Here is a 12,771-nt window from a genome sequence, read left to right as displayed (position 1 = left end):
TGCTCTGTCTCTCTCTGTCTCAAAAATAAATAAACGTTAAAAAAATTAAAAAAAAAATTCCTGATGAATAATTTAAAGCAATAATTATAAGGATACTCACCGGACTTGAAAAAAGAAGACATCAGTGAGACCGTTACCACAGAGATAAAAGAGTTAAAAACAATCAGAAGTGAAGAGTGCAATAAACTAGATTGGAAGCAGGCTTGATGCAATGACCAGCAGGTTGGAGGAAGCTAAAGAATCAATTAGTGACCTAGAAGAGAATCTAATGGAAAGAGAGAAAAAAGAATTATGCAACATGAGACTAGAGTTAGGGAACTCAGTGAAGCTATCAAATGTAATATTCATATTATAAAAGTCCCAGAAGAAGAGAGAAATGGGGACAGAAATTTTATTTAAAAAAATAGTAGCTGAAAACTTCCCTAATCTGAGGAAGGAATGAGATATCCATGTTCAGGAGGCACAGAGAACTCCCAACAAAGTCAATAAAAATAGGCCAACACCAAGACATATTGTAATTAAATTATCAAACTACAGTGATAAAGAACAGAACCTTAAAAGTGCCAAGGCAAATGAAGTCATTAACTTACAAAGGAAAACCCATAAAGCTAGCTAGAGATTTCTCGGCAGAAACTTGGCAATCCAGAAAAGAGTGGCATGATATTCTCAAAGTGCTGAATGGTAAAAATCTGTACTCAAGAATAACTTATGCAGCAAGGCTGTCATTCAGAATACAAGGAGAAATAAAGATTTTCCCAGTCAAATGAAAACTAAAAGAGGTTGTGACCACTAAGCCAGCCCGCAAGAAATATTAAGGAGACATCCAAAGGGACAAAGACAAGAAAAGATCAGAGAAAATCTCTAGAAACAACAAAAGTAAAAAAACGGCAATTAACACATAAATATTAATAATTATTTTGAATGTAAATGGACTAAATCCTCCAATAGAAACACATATGATATCAGAACGCATTAAAAAAAACCAAATAACAAGACCATGGTGCTTGGCTGGCTCAGTTATTAGAACATGCAGTCTTGGGGTTGTAAGTTTGAGCCTTTCATTGGCCGTAGCGATTACTTAAAAATAAAATATTTAAAAGCAACCAAAAAAACCCAAAACAAAATAACAAGACCATCTATATGCCATCTACTTTTAGACCAAAGTCACCTGCATATTGAAAGTAAGGGGATGAAGAAACATTTATCATGCAAATGGATGTCAAAAGAAAACCAAAGTAGCAATACTTCCATCAGATGAACTAGACTTTAAAACAAAGATTGTAACAAGAGACAGAAGAGGGCACTATATAATCATACATAGGGGAACAATTCAAGAAGATATAAGAGTTGTAAATATTTGTGCACCTAACATTGAAACATCCAAATACATAAAACGGTTACTAACAAACATAAAGGAACTCATTGATAATAACACAATAATAGTAAGGGACTTTAAAAATCCATTCACATCAATGGACAGATCATCTACACAGAAAATAACAAGGAAACAATGGCTTTGAATGACAAACTGGACCGGATGGACTTAACAGATATGTTCAGTATGTTCTATTCTTAAACAGCAAAATACACATTCTTTTTAAGTGCCCATGGTCATTCTCTAGAATAGGTCACATGTTAGGTCACATGTTAAATAGGCTTTAACGAATAAAAAAAGGCTGAAGACATACCATGCATCTTTTCTGACCACAACTGCATGAAACTAGAGGTCAATCATAAGATAAAAATCTGGAAGGACCATAAAAACAGGGAGGTTAAATAGCATGCTACTAAACAATGAATGAATCAACCAGGAAAGCAAAGAATAAATTTAAAAAAAAATATGGAAACTTTTTTAAATGAAAATGAAACAATCCAAATTATTTGGGATTCAGCAAAAGAAGTCCTAAGAGAGAGCATATAGTAATACAGGCCTACCTCAGAAAGCAAAAAAAGTATCTCAGATAAACAACCTAACCTTATGCGTAAAGGATCTGGAAGAAGAACGTCAATTGAGTCCAAAAACCAGTGGAAGAAGGTAAATAATAAAGATTAGAGAAGAAATAAATGATATACAAACTAAAAAACCAATTAAGCAAATAAATGAAATCAACAGCTGGTTGATTAACTTACCAATTAATAAAATTGATAAACCTGTAACTGGGCTTATCAAAGAGAGAGAGAAAAAGAGAGAGAAATGACTCAGATAAATAAAATCACCTATAAGAGAGGGGAAATAACAAACAATACCACATAAATACAATCATAAGAGAATATTATGAAAAACTATATGCCAATAAATTAGACAACCTGAAAGAAATGCATAAACTTCTAGAACCATATAAACTACCAAAACTGAAATAAGAAGAAATAGAAAATTTGAACAGACTGATAATAAGCAAAGAAATGGAATCACTAATCAAAAAGCTCCCTAAAACCAAAGTCTAGGACCCATATGGCTTCACAGTTGAATTCTACCAAACAGTTAAAGAAGAGTCAATACCTGTTTTTCTCAAACTGTTCCGAAATATTAAAAAGGAAAGAAACTTCCAAACTCATTCCATGAGGCCAACATTACCTGATACCAAAATGAGACGAAGGCACCACACACAAAAGAGAGAACTATAGGCCAATATTCCTGATGAACATCAGGAATACAATACTAGCAAACCGAAACCAACAATATATTTTAAAAAGTCATGCACCATGATCCAGTGGGTTTTATTCCTGGGTTATAAGTCTGATTCAGTATTCACAGATCAACCAACTTGGTACATAACATTAATGTAAGAAAGGATAAGAACCATATTGTCATTTCAATAGATGCAGAAAAAGTATTTGACAAAGTACAACATCTGTTCATGATCAAAATCTTCAACAAAGTAGATTTAGAGGGAACATACCTCAACGTAATAAAGGCCATCTATGAAAAATCCACAGCTAATATCACCCTCAGTGGGGGAAAAATGAGTCTTTTTTCTATGGCCAGGAGAAAGATGAGGGTGTTCATTCTCACCACTTTATTTAAGATAGAATTGGGGGCATCTGGGTGGCCCAGTTGGTTAAACATCTGACTCTTGGTTTTGGCTCGGGTCATGATCTCACAGTTTGTGATGTTCAAGCCCTGCATCAGGCTCTGTGCTGATAGTGATAGAGAGAGGAGAGAGAGATTTTCAAGCAGGCTATGTGCTGTGAGCACACAGGCCAAAGTGGGGTTCCATCTCATGAACCATGAGACCATGACTTGAGCTGACATCAAAAGTCAGACTCTTAATTGACTGAGCCACCCAGACGCCTTACTTCAACAAAGATTTTAAGGCCAGCCTTGGCTAGAAGCTAGAATACATCATTTTGATTAGGGTTTTAAGGTTTGGCAAAAGCCAAAAGCAGGGGCCAAACTCACCGTGGTCAACACATTGTGACATTACTCAGGAGCAGTTTTGATAGCTCTCGAACCAGAAATGTATTTCCATTTTTAAGTTAAGATGATACAATCATGCCGCCTGGCAGTGTTACCCCTTCTAGAAAGTGATAGGGTCTTATGCCAAACAAATGTGCTATACCCCTGTCTTAATCCCCTATCCCCCCATTAGGGAAAGTCAAGAACCAGCAAAGGTATGGACACTCCCTTCAAGAAAGCACCTCCATCTTCAAGAAAAGCCTGTTCTACAAAGGCTCTTTGGACCCCCAGCTAAATGTAGAGTTCCCCTACCAATATCAAGAACGAACTGTGCTATCAATAGTCTTCATCATAACTCTGCCTCTGCAAACCAGTGAGACAATGGAAACACCACACTTTCAGGCTTCCACACAAATCATAGGTTCTGTGTATTTATTTAAAAAACACAAACACGGGGCGCCTGGGTGGCTCGGTCGGTTAAGCGTCCGACTTCAGCTCAGGTCATGATCTCACAGTCCGTGAGTTCGAGCCCCACGTCGGGCTCTGTGCTGACAGCTCAGAGCCTGGAGCCTGTTTCAGATTCTGTGTCTCCCTCTCTCTGACCCTCCCCCGTTCATGCTCTGTCTCTGTCTCAAAAATAAATAAACATTAAAAAATTAAAAAAAAATAAAACACACAAACACAAAACAAAACAAAAAACTTAAGCATGGTGTTTTTTTGGATTTCATGTGAGCTTTTGGTTGTGGGGAATAGAAATGAAACTTGGAAATTATGAACAATTGCCAAGTGGCTTCACTCAGTTATCGAATAAGTTGGACACCAGATTTAGAAATCATTATTTCTTCTCTCTGTGCCATATTTCCCAAGGTTAGGGATTTGTGCATCAAAACAAACTTATCCATGTTGCCAAGGATATGTAGTAGGGCTTATAAACCAGGAATTTAGAGGGAAATATCCCAGTCTCCTTTCTTGTAAGGCCAAGATGGAGGGACCAAGGTGCTAGGCTAGAATTGGTACTTGCCCTGATCATACAGGGTATGGAGTTCTCTGACAGAGGTAACCTAGAGCAGGAGTAATAAGAGAAGAAAGCCAGATCCTGGTGTCAAAGATGAACATAACATAGTGGGCGCTGGGGGTAGGGGTGGGTTGGGTAGATAAGCAGCCAAAGTATCACAAAGCAAGTTGCTAGGTGCCATAATAAAAGATCCAAGATGAAGAAGTGACAAAACTGGATACGATGGAGGTGGGGATGATTTGGGAAGTCTTCAGATAGAAAGTGTTATTAGAACTGATAGGAAATAATGTAGGAAGTGGCCCTGGAGTGTAGAGATAGAGAAGATCCTTTAGGCAAGGTAAATCAGTAGTACATATGAAATCATTAATATCAACATGTACACATTATATTGAGAGCACAATGCATATTATAGATAGAGAATAGTGTACTTTATATTCAAGGAAAGGCTCATATTTTGGAATGGAAACAGGAGGTTACTGGTAGGGAGTAGAAAAAGATAAGTGGAGGAAGATAAGATGATAAGAAAGGTAAGATGGAAAAATAGGGGCTCAGTCGGTTGAGCATCTAACTCTTGATTTTGGCTCAGGTCATGATCTCACTGTTCATGGGTTGAATGCCACGTTGAGCTCCTCACTGACACTGTGGAGCCTTTTTAGGATTCTCTCTTTTCCTCTCTCTCTCTCTGCCCCTTTCCTGCTCAGGTGCTCTCTCTCTCTCTGTCTCAAAACAAATAAACTTTAAAAAGTGGAAATATAATCTCTTGTAAAAGCTTTGAATGACATGCTCAGGAAAATGGCCTGGAAAGTATTGAAAGTTTCTAATCTGAGGACATGATTAATACTTCCACAGCAAGTTTCTCCAACTCACATGCCTACAGGCCAGACGCCAAATGTGGATGAAGACGCCGTTTGATGGTGATGGTGATGGTGATGATGGTGATGGTGATAAACTATGCCCATGTAAAAGGGACTATGCTCCATGGGGATTTTTATCATTTAGGATATAGGCCAATATCCTCAGATCTTTAAATTTTTTGTTAAAATGTATTTGGCACATAACATTGTATAAATTCAAGGTAACAATGTATTACTTTGATACATTTATATATTATGATTGCCACTACAGCAATAATTAGTACTGAATCGTGTTACATAATTATTATTTGTTTTTAGTGGTTGGAATAATTAAGTTCTAGTCTCTTAGCAAGTTTAATGAATACAATTGAATATTATTGTCCATATTCACTATATATTAGATCAGATCTTTAAAATTTTATTTTTTAAAATATTATTTATTGTCAAACTGGCTAACATACAGTGTGTACAGGGTGTTCTTGGTTTTGGGGGTAGATTCCCATGGTTCATCACTTACATACAACATCCAGTGCTCATCCCAACAAGTGCCCTCCTCAATGCCTATCACCCATTTTCCCCTATCCCCTACCCTACCATCAACCCTCAGTTTGTATTTAAGAGTCAATTATGGTTTGCCTACCTCCCTCTCTGTAACTATTCCCTTCCCTTTCCCCCATGGTATTCTGTTAAGTTACTCAAATTCCACATATAAGTGAAAACATATGATATTTCTCTTTCTCTGACTGACTTATTTCACTTAGCATAATACTTTCCAGTTCCATCCACGTTGCTTCAAATGGCATGATTTAATTCTTTCTCATCCCATTTACAATTGGACCAAGAACCATAAAATACCCAGGAACAATCCTAACCAAAGATGTAAAATATTTGTATGCTGAAAACTATAGAAATATATGAAAGAAATTGAAGAAGACACAAAGAAATGGAAAAACATTCCATACTCATAGATTGCAAGAATACATATTGTCAAAATGTCAATACTACTCTAACTAAGCAATCTACACATTCAATGCAATCCCAATCAAAATTGTGCCAGCATTCTTCTCAAAGCTAGAACAAACAATCCTAAAATTTGTATGGAACCACTAAAGACCCTGAATAGCCAAAGTAATATTGAAGAAGAAAACCAAAGTGGGAGGCATCACAATCCCAGACTTTAGCCTCTACTACAAAGCTGTAATCATCAAGAGAGTATGGTATTGGCACAAATACCGACACATAGACCAATGGAATAGAATAGAGAACCCAGTATTGGACCCACAAATGTATGGCCGACTAATCTTTGACAAAGCAGGAAAGAGTATCCAATGGAAAAAAGACAGTCTCTTTAGCAAATGGTGCTGGGAGAACTGGACAGCAACGTGCAGAAGAATGAAACTAGACCACCTTCTTATACCATACACAAAAATAAACTCAAAATGGATGAAAGACCTAAATGTGAGACAGGAAACCATCAAAACTCCAGAGGAGAAAGCAGGCAACAACCTCTTTGACCCCAGCTGCAACAATTTCTTGCTCAACACATCTCCAAAGGCAAGGGAATTAAAAGCAAAAAATGAACTATTGGGACCTCATCAAGATAAAAAGCTTCTGCACTGCAAAGGAAACAAACAACAGATCTTTAAAAATTTAAAAAGAAGTCAGAAAACCAACTACATGAAACTTTGGAACATTGACAACTAATTTAAAGCCAACATTTTCAACAGTTTGTTGGCCAAAAAGTTTGTTGGCACTTTTACAAGCCTGATGTGTCTGGATATGAGGGTGTGTAGAAGTTTGCTCAACAGCATACAGTGCTGCAAAGTACATAAATTGCATGTATGTATCCATTTTCATGGTTTTATCACATTAATTTTTTTTAAGGGAAGAGACTTTTTAAAGTTTATTTATTTATTTTGATAGAGAAAGAGGGAGGGAGGGAGGGAGGGAGGGAGGGAGAGAGAGAGAGAGAGACAGAGAGAGACAGAGAACAAGCGGTGGAGGGTCAGAGAAAGGGAGAGAGAGAATTCCAAGGAGGCTTTGTGGACTGTCAGTTCAGAGCCTGAGGCAGGGCTTGATCTCATGAACCATAAGATCATGACGTGAGCCAAAATCAAGAGTTGGAAGCTTTACCATCTGAGCCACCAAGAGCCCTTATCACATTGAATTTTTAAACCAGATTCAAAAACCCAAAGTATTTAAAGGGTCAGTTAATGCCAATGCCGCTCAAGAGACAGGCTGCACATAAAGACCTGAGGTTCAAAGTCTGGCCTTATGATTGAAACTGATTTGTTTGGTGACCTTGAATAAGGTCATTACCCAGGAGTTAGCCTTAGCATCTGGGTTTATAACACAAAGATAGCAACTGCTAAGCTACTGTGAAAACATCTAACCAAAGGGATTTAAAACATGTAGCTCCCTCCAAAAAGTGCTTCAAGAATTCACAATGCTCTCTGTAATTTTAGAGTTTGCCTCATTTGGACAGTTCCTATGAATGTTGCCAAAATTATAAGCATACTGTGAAGCCTAAAAATGACAACTAAACACTATTGGCTGGATACAAGCTTTTGCAGCATTGTAAAAAAACAAAAAACAAACAAACAAAAAAACAGACAGTCCTTTTAAAATTTATAACATATATTTTCCAGGAAAGAATACTTCCATTTCAGTCAATATTTTCTTTTCAATTCCTTAGGATCTGAAACTACCTTATAAAGCACAGTAGAAAAATGAAAATGTATTGAATATTTTAAGCCTTATAAACAAATAAATTGGTGGAAGGTAATATATACTTTGCTTATACACTCATATCTGTATATGAGCCTTGAGTTGAGGCTATGAAAAATGCACATTTACACTATTCCTTATTAGGAGGATATATTTCATTAACCATAATGGTCTCTCTTTTTATTTTGTTGCTAATATATCCCCGTACTGTATTTTATAAATCTGAATGTGTACTGTACTGGTATGCAAAATAATTATAATTTTAAAAGTTCCAACTCAGATAATAAGTTATATACACTTCAAAATTATTACATGCTATGTAATACCATATTTTCCCCTATTTATCAGTATAGAAAGGTTTTTCCTTTTGGATATGGGAATTTTAGTAACTGATCATTAGTAACTCCCTCAATCTCCTCCAACCTATCAATGGTATTAAAAATAAATCCTTATGTTTCTCATTTGCAAACTTTTATAATTTTTCTTCAGCATTATAAATTAGTTGATCGCTCTTCTCAAACTCCTATAACTCCCTTTTCTAAAGAACATACAACACTGATCTTACAAAATCAATGTGCACACTATGTTTTTTGGGCATCCTTAGTATCCTGACATTTTCCCTACCTCATCTGCATTGTTCACCTCTTGCCTACCTCTTCAGCCACAGCTCACCTGCTCCAATAATTCCACCTTTCTTTGATACATTCTTATCTGAGCCTTTTTTTCCAGCATCCTGCAGCTTCACACAGACCTGATTCACTTGGCATCTGTGTGCATTTCTGACCCTCCATCCTCCTACATGAAGCTTGCTTGCTACTCTGCCCAAGCCCATCTTCTGACTGCACACTTTGTTTCCATCACCCACTCCCAGACTCCATCCCTTGTTTTTTCCTGAAATTTATGCTCAGAACTGCCTCCCACGAACATTCATAAACCTCCTTCCTATGCTCCCTCAGACCATTTCCCCAGAAGGGCTGTGTAGTCTGCAAGCTTCCCTGCTTTTATGCGATGTCTCACTCTGAGCTGTTCCCGGCCCACTTATAGCAATTTGCTTTTCTCCCCTGAAATATTTTATATGGAGCCTTAGTTTATTCTTGACACTTTCTTTACAGAAATAATAAGAGAAACTGCAACAGTGTATGTTAAATAAAAATGCATAATATTTATTTTTAAGTGAATTATGTAAACTTAGGGCAGCAGTAATACTGGAACAATGATGGCAGAGCAAAATAGTTTCTCACATGCCTGGGAAACTTACGTCTTTGCTGTAGCATTTTAATAACCACTACTATTAGGAATTTTGAACTTTTTAATAAAAGTGCTAGGTTGACCTTCTAAAAGTCTTTTTAAAACTGACTTTATTACAGAGGCACCTGGGTGGCTCAGTCAGTTAAGCCTCTGACCCTTGATCTTGGCTCAGTTCATGATTGCACAGTTCTTGAGATCAAGCCCTGCCTAGGGCTCTGTGCTGGTATCACAGAGCCTGATTGGAATTGTCTCCCTCTTTCTGCCCCTCCTTCACTCTCTGTCTCTAAAAAAAAAACCTGACTTTATTATAGACATAAGAACACCTGATTAGAATCCTTGAGTAGTTCTATATAGCATACAAATTTTGAATGAATTTGTATGCATTTAAATATTTTTGAAAGCAAATGCTGTTATATCTTTTCAACTAGAGCAATTACCAAACAAGTTTTTGGAAGAAATACTTATCTATTTGCTGCAATAGAACTTTAGGCAGTGCCAAAAAATTGGAATTCTGTATGTGTAAATAACCTGTGATCAGTTATAAACTAATACAATAATAATAATAGTAATAATAATAATTACAAGCTTTGGACTCATTGCAAACTAAGGTCATAGGTCAGGCTGCCAAACCACCCTTCAGAATGATAGCTAGGAAAACTAAGTAGGAAACTTAGTAGGAAACTTTCCTAACTAGGAAAAATAAGTCTAGGAAAAGATTGACACTAAGTAAATAGTTCACTGCTTTGCCCAAAGGCTCAAAAAGTGCCCTTTGTCCTGAATTGTAAAAGTAGTGAAAAAAAAGTGGAGGTTCAAAGTCTCCATTTGGTCTCCTCCAAACACTCCATCAAGCACGATCAGCCTTCTCTCTAAACTTCTATTGAGTTCATGCCATACTATTTATTCTGACAGTTAACACATGTAGTCTTTTCTTTCCCATGTATTTGTCTTCCTGCTGCATGTGGGATTGCTAGAGGCAGGGACCATAGAGTATATTGACTTTGCTTGTCACGTCAGCATTGATGCAATCAATGCCAATTGGACGGACGTATATGAGTTCATTTAGCATATATCTCTGTTTATATAGTAGGTACCAGGCCAGTGAGGGGTCCTAGAGATACCATGATATACAAGACAAAGTCCTGCCCCCCAAAGAATTGAAATCTAGTGGGAGCAAAATAGGGAAGTACCATAAAAGGTGCTAAGTGTGGTGACTAAAGCCAGGATTAGGGGTTATGAGACCGTATATGAGACCAGGGATTTTATCTGCTTGTAAAGCGTTCAAGACAAGCTCTCAGATGAAGTGATTTCTATCTTGCAACCCGGAGATTACTAGGACTTAGCACAGTAAAGAAGAGTTGGGGGAAACAGAGTTTTCCAGTTATTTCTAATATACTCTATTGTCACATTGGCTTACATACAACACCCAGTACTCATCCAAATAAGTGCCCTCCTCAATGCTCATCACCCGTTTTACCCTCTCCCTCCCCCCGATCAACCCTCAGTTTGTTCTCTGTATTTAAGAATCTCTTATGGTTTCCCTCCCTCCCTCTCTGTTTGTAACTATTTTTCCCCTCCCCCTCCCCCACGGTCTTCTGTTAAGTTTCTTGAGATCCACATATGAGTGAAAACTATAATATCTGTTTCTCTGACTGATTTATTTCACTTAGCATAAAACCCTCCAGTTCCATCCATGTTGCTGCAAATGGCATGGTTTCATTCTTTCTCATTGCCAAGTAGTATTCCATTGTATATATAAACCACATCTTCATGATCCATTCATCAGTTGGTGGACATTTGGGATCTTTACATAATTTGGCTATTGTTAAATAAAGCGCTGCTATAAACATTGGGGTAAATGTGTCCCTATGCATCAGCATTCCTGTACCCCTTGGGTAAATTCCTAGTAGTGCTATTGCTGGATCACAGGGTAGTTCTATTTGTAATTTTTTGAGGAACCTCCACACTGCTTTCCAGGGTGGCTGCACCAGTTTGCATTCCCACCAATGGTGCAAGAGGGTTCCCGTTTCCCCACATTCTCTCCAGCATCTATCGTTTCTTGATTTGTTCATTTTAGCGACTATGACTGAGGTGAGGTGGTATCTCAGTGTGGCTTTGATTTGTATTTCCTTGATGATGAGTGACATGAGCATCTTTTCATGTGTTTGTTGGCCGTCTGGATGTCTTCTCTGGGAAAGCATCTATCCATGTCTTCTGCCCATTTCGTCACTGGATTATTTGTTTTTCGCGTGTGGAGTTTGGTGAATTCTGTTTAGATTTTGGATACTAGCCCTTTACCTGATATGTCATTTGGAAATATCTTATCCCACTCTGTCGGTTGCCTTTTAGTTTTGTTGATTGTTTCCTTTGCAGTGCAGAAGCTTTTTATCTTCATGAACTCCCAATAGTTCATTTCTGCTTTTAATTCCCTTGCCTTTGGAGATGTGTTGAGCAAGAAATTACTGTGGCTGAGGTCAAAGAGGTTGTTGCCTGCTTTCTCCTCTAGGGTTTTTTTTTTCTTCAATATATGAAGTTTATTGTCAAATTGGTTTCCATACAACACCCAGTGCTCATCCCAAAAGGTGCCCTCCTCAATACCCACCACCCACCCTCCCCTCCCTCCCACCCCCATCAACCCTCAGTTTGTTCTCAGTTTTTAAGAGTCTCTTATGCTTTGGCTCTCTTCCACTCTAACCTCTTTTTTTTTTCCTTCCCCTCCCCCATGGGTTTCTGTTAGTTTCTCAGGATCCACATAAGAATGAAACCATATGGTATCTGTCTTTCTCTGTATGGCTTATTTCACTTAGCATAACACTTTCCAGTTCCATCCATGTTGCTACAAAGGGCCATATTTCATTCTTTCTCACTGCCATGTAGTACTCCATTGTGTATATAAACCACAATTTCTTTATCCATTCATCAGTTGATGGACATTTAGGCTCTTTCCATAATTTGGCTATTGTTGAGAGTGCTGCTATAAACATGCTCTAGGGTTTTGATGGTTTCCTGTCTCACATTTAGGTCTTTCATCCATTTTGAGTTTATTTTTGTGTATGGTATAAGAAGGTGGTCTAGTTTCATTCTTCTGCACGTTGCTGTCCAGTTTTCCCAGCGCCATTTGCTAAAGAGACTGTCTTTTTTCCATTGGACACTCCTGCTTTGTCAAAGATTAGTCGGCTATACATTTGTGGGTCCAATACTGGGTTCTCTATTCTACTACATTGGTCTATGTGTCTGTTTCTGTGCCAATACCATACTGTCTTGATGATTACAGCTTTGTAGTAGAGGCTAAAGTCTGGGATTGTGATGCCTCCCACTTTGGTTTTCTTCTTCAATATTACTTTGGCTATTCAGGGTCTTTTGTGGTTCCATACAAATTTTAGGATTGTTTGTTCTAGCTTTGAGAAGAATGCTGGTACAATTTTGATCAGGATTGCATTGAATGTGTAGATTGCTTAGTTAGAGTAGTACTGACATTTTGACAATATGTATTCTTCCAATCTATGAGTATGGAATGTTTTTCCATTTCTGTG

This window comes from Lynx canadensis, chromosome F1 (genome assembly GCF_007474595.2).
Source record: "Lynx canadensis isolate LIC74 chromosome F1, mLynCan4.pri.v2, whole genome shotgun sequence".
NCBI lineage: Eukaryota > Metazoa > Chordata > Mammalia > Carnivora > Felidae > Lynx > Lynx canadensis.
The sequence above is the reverse complement of the archived record's forward strand: the minus strand, read 5'-3'. Positions refer to the sequence as shown.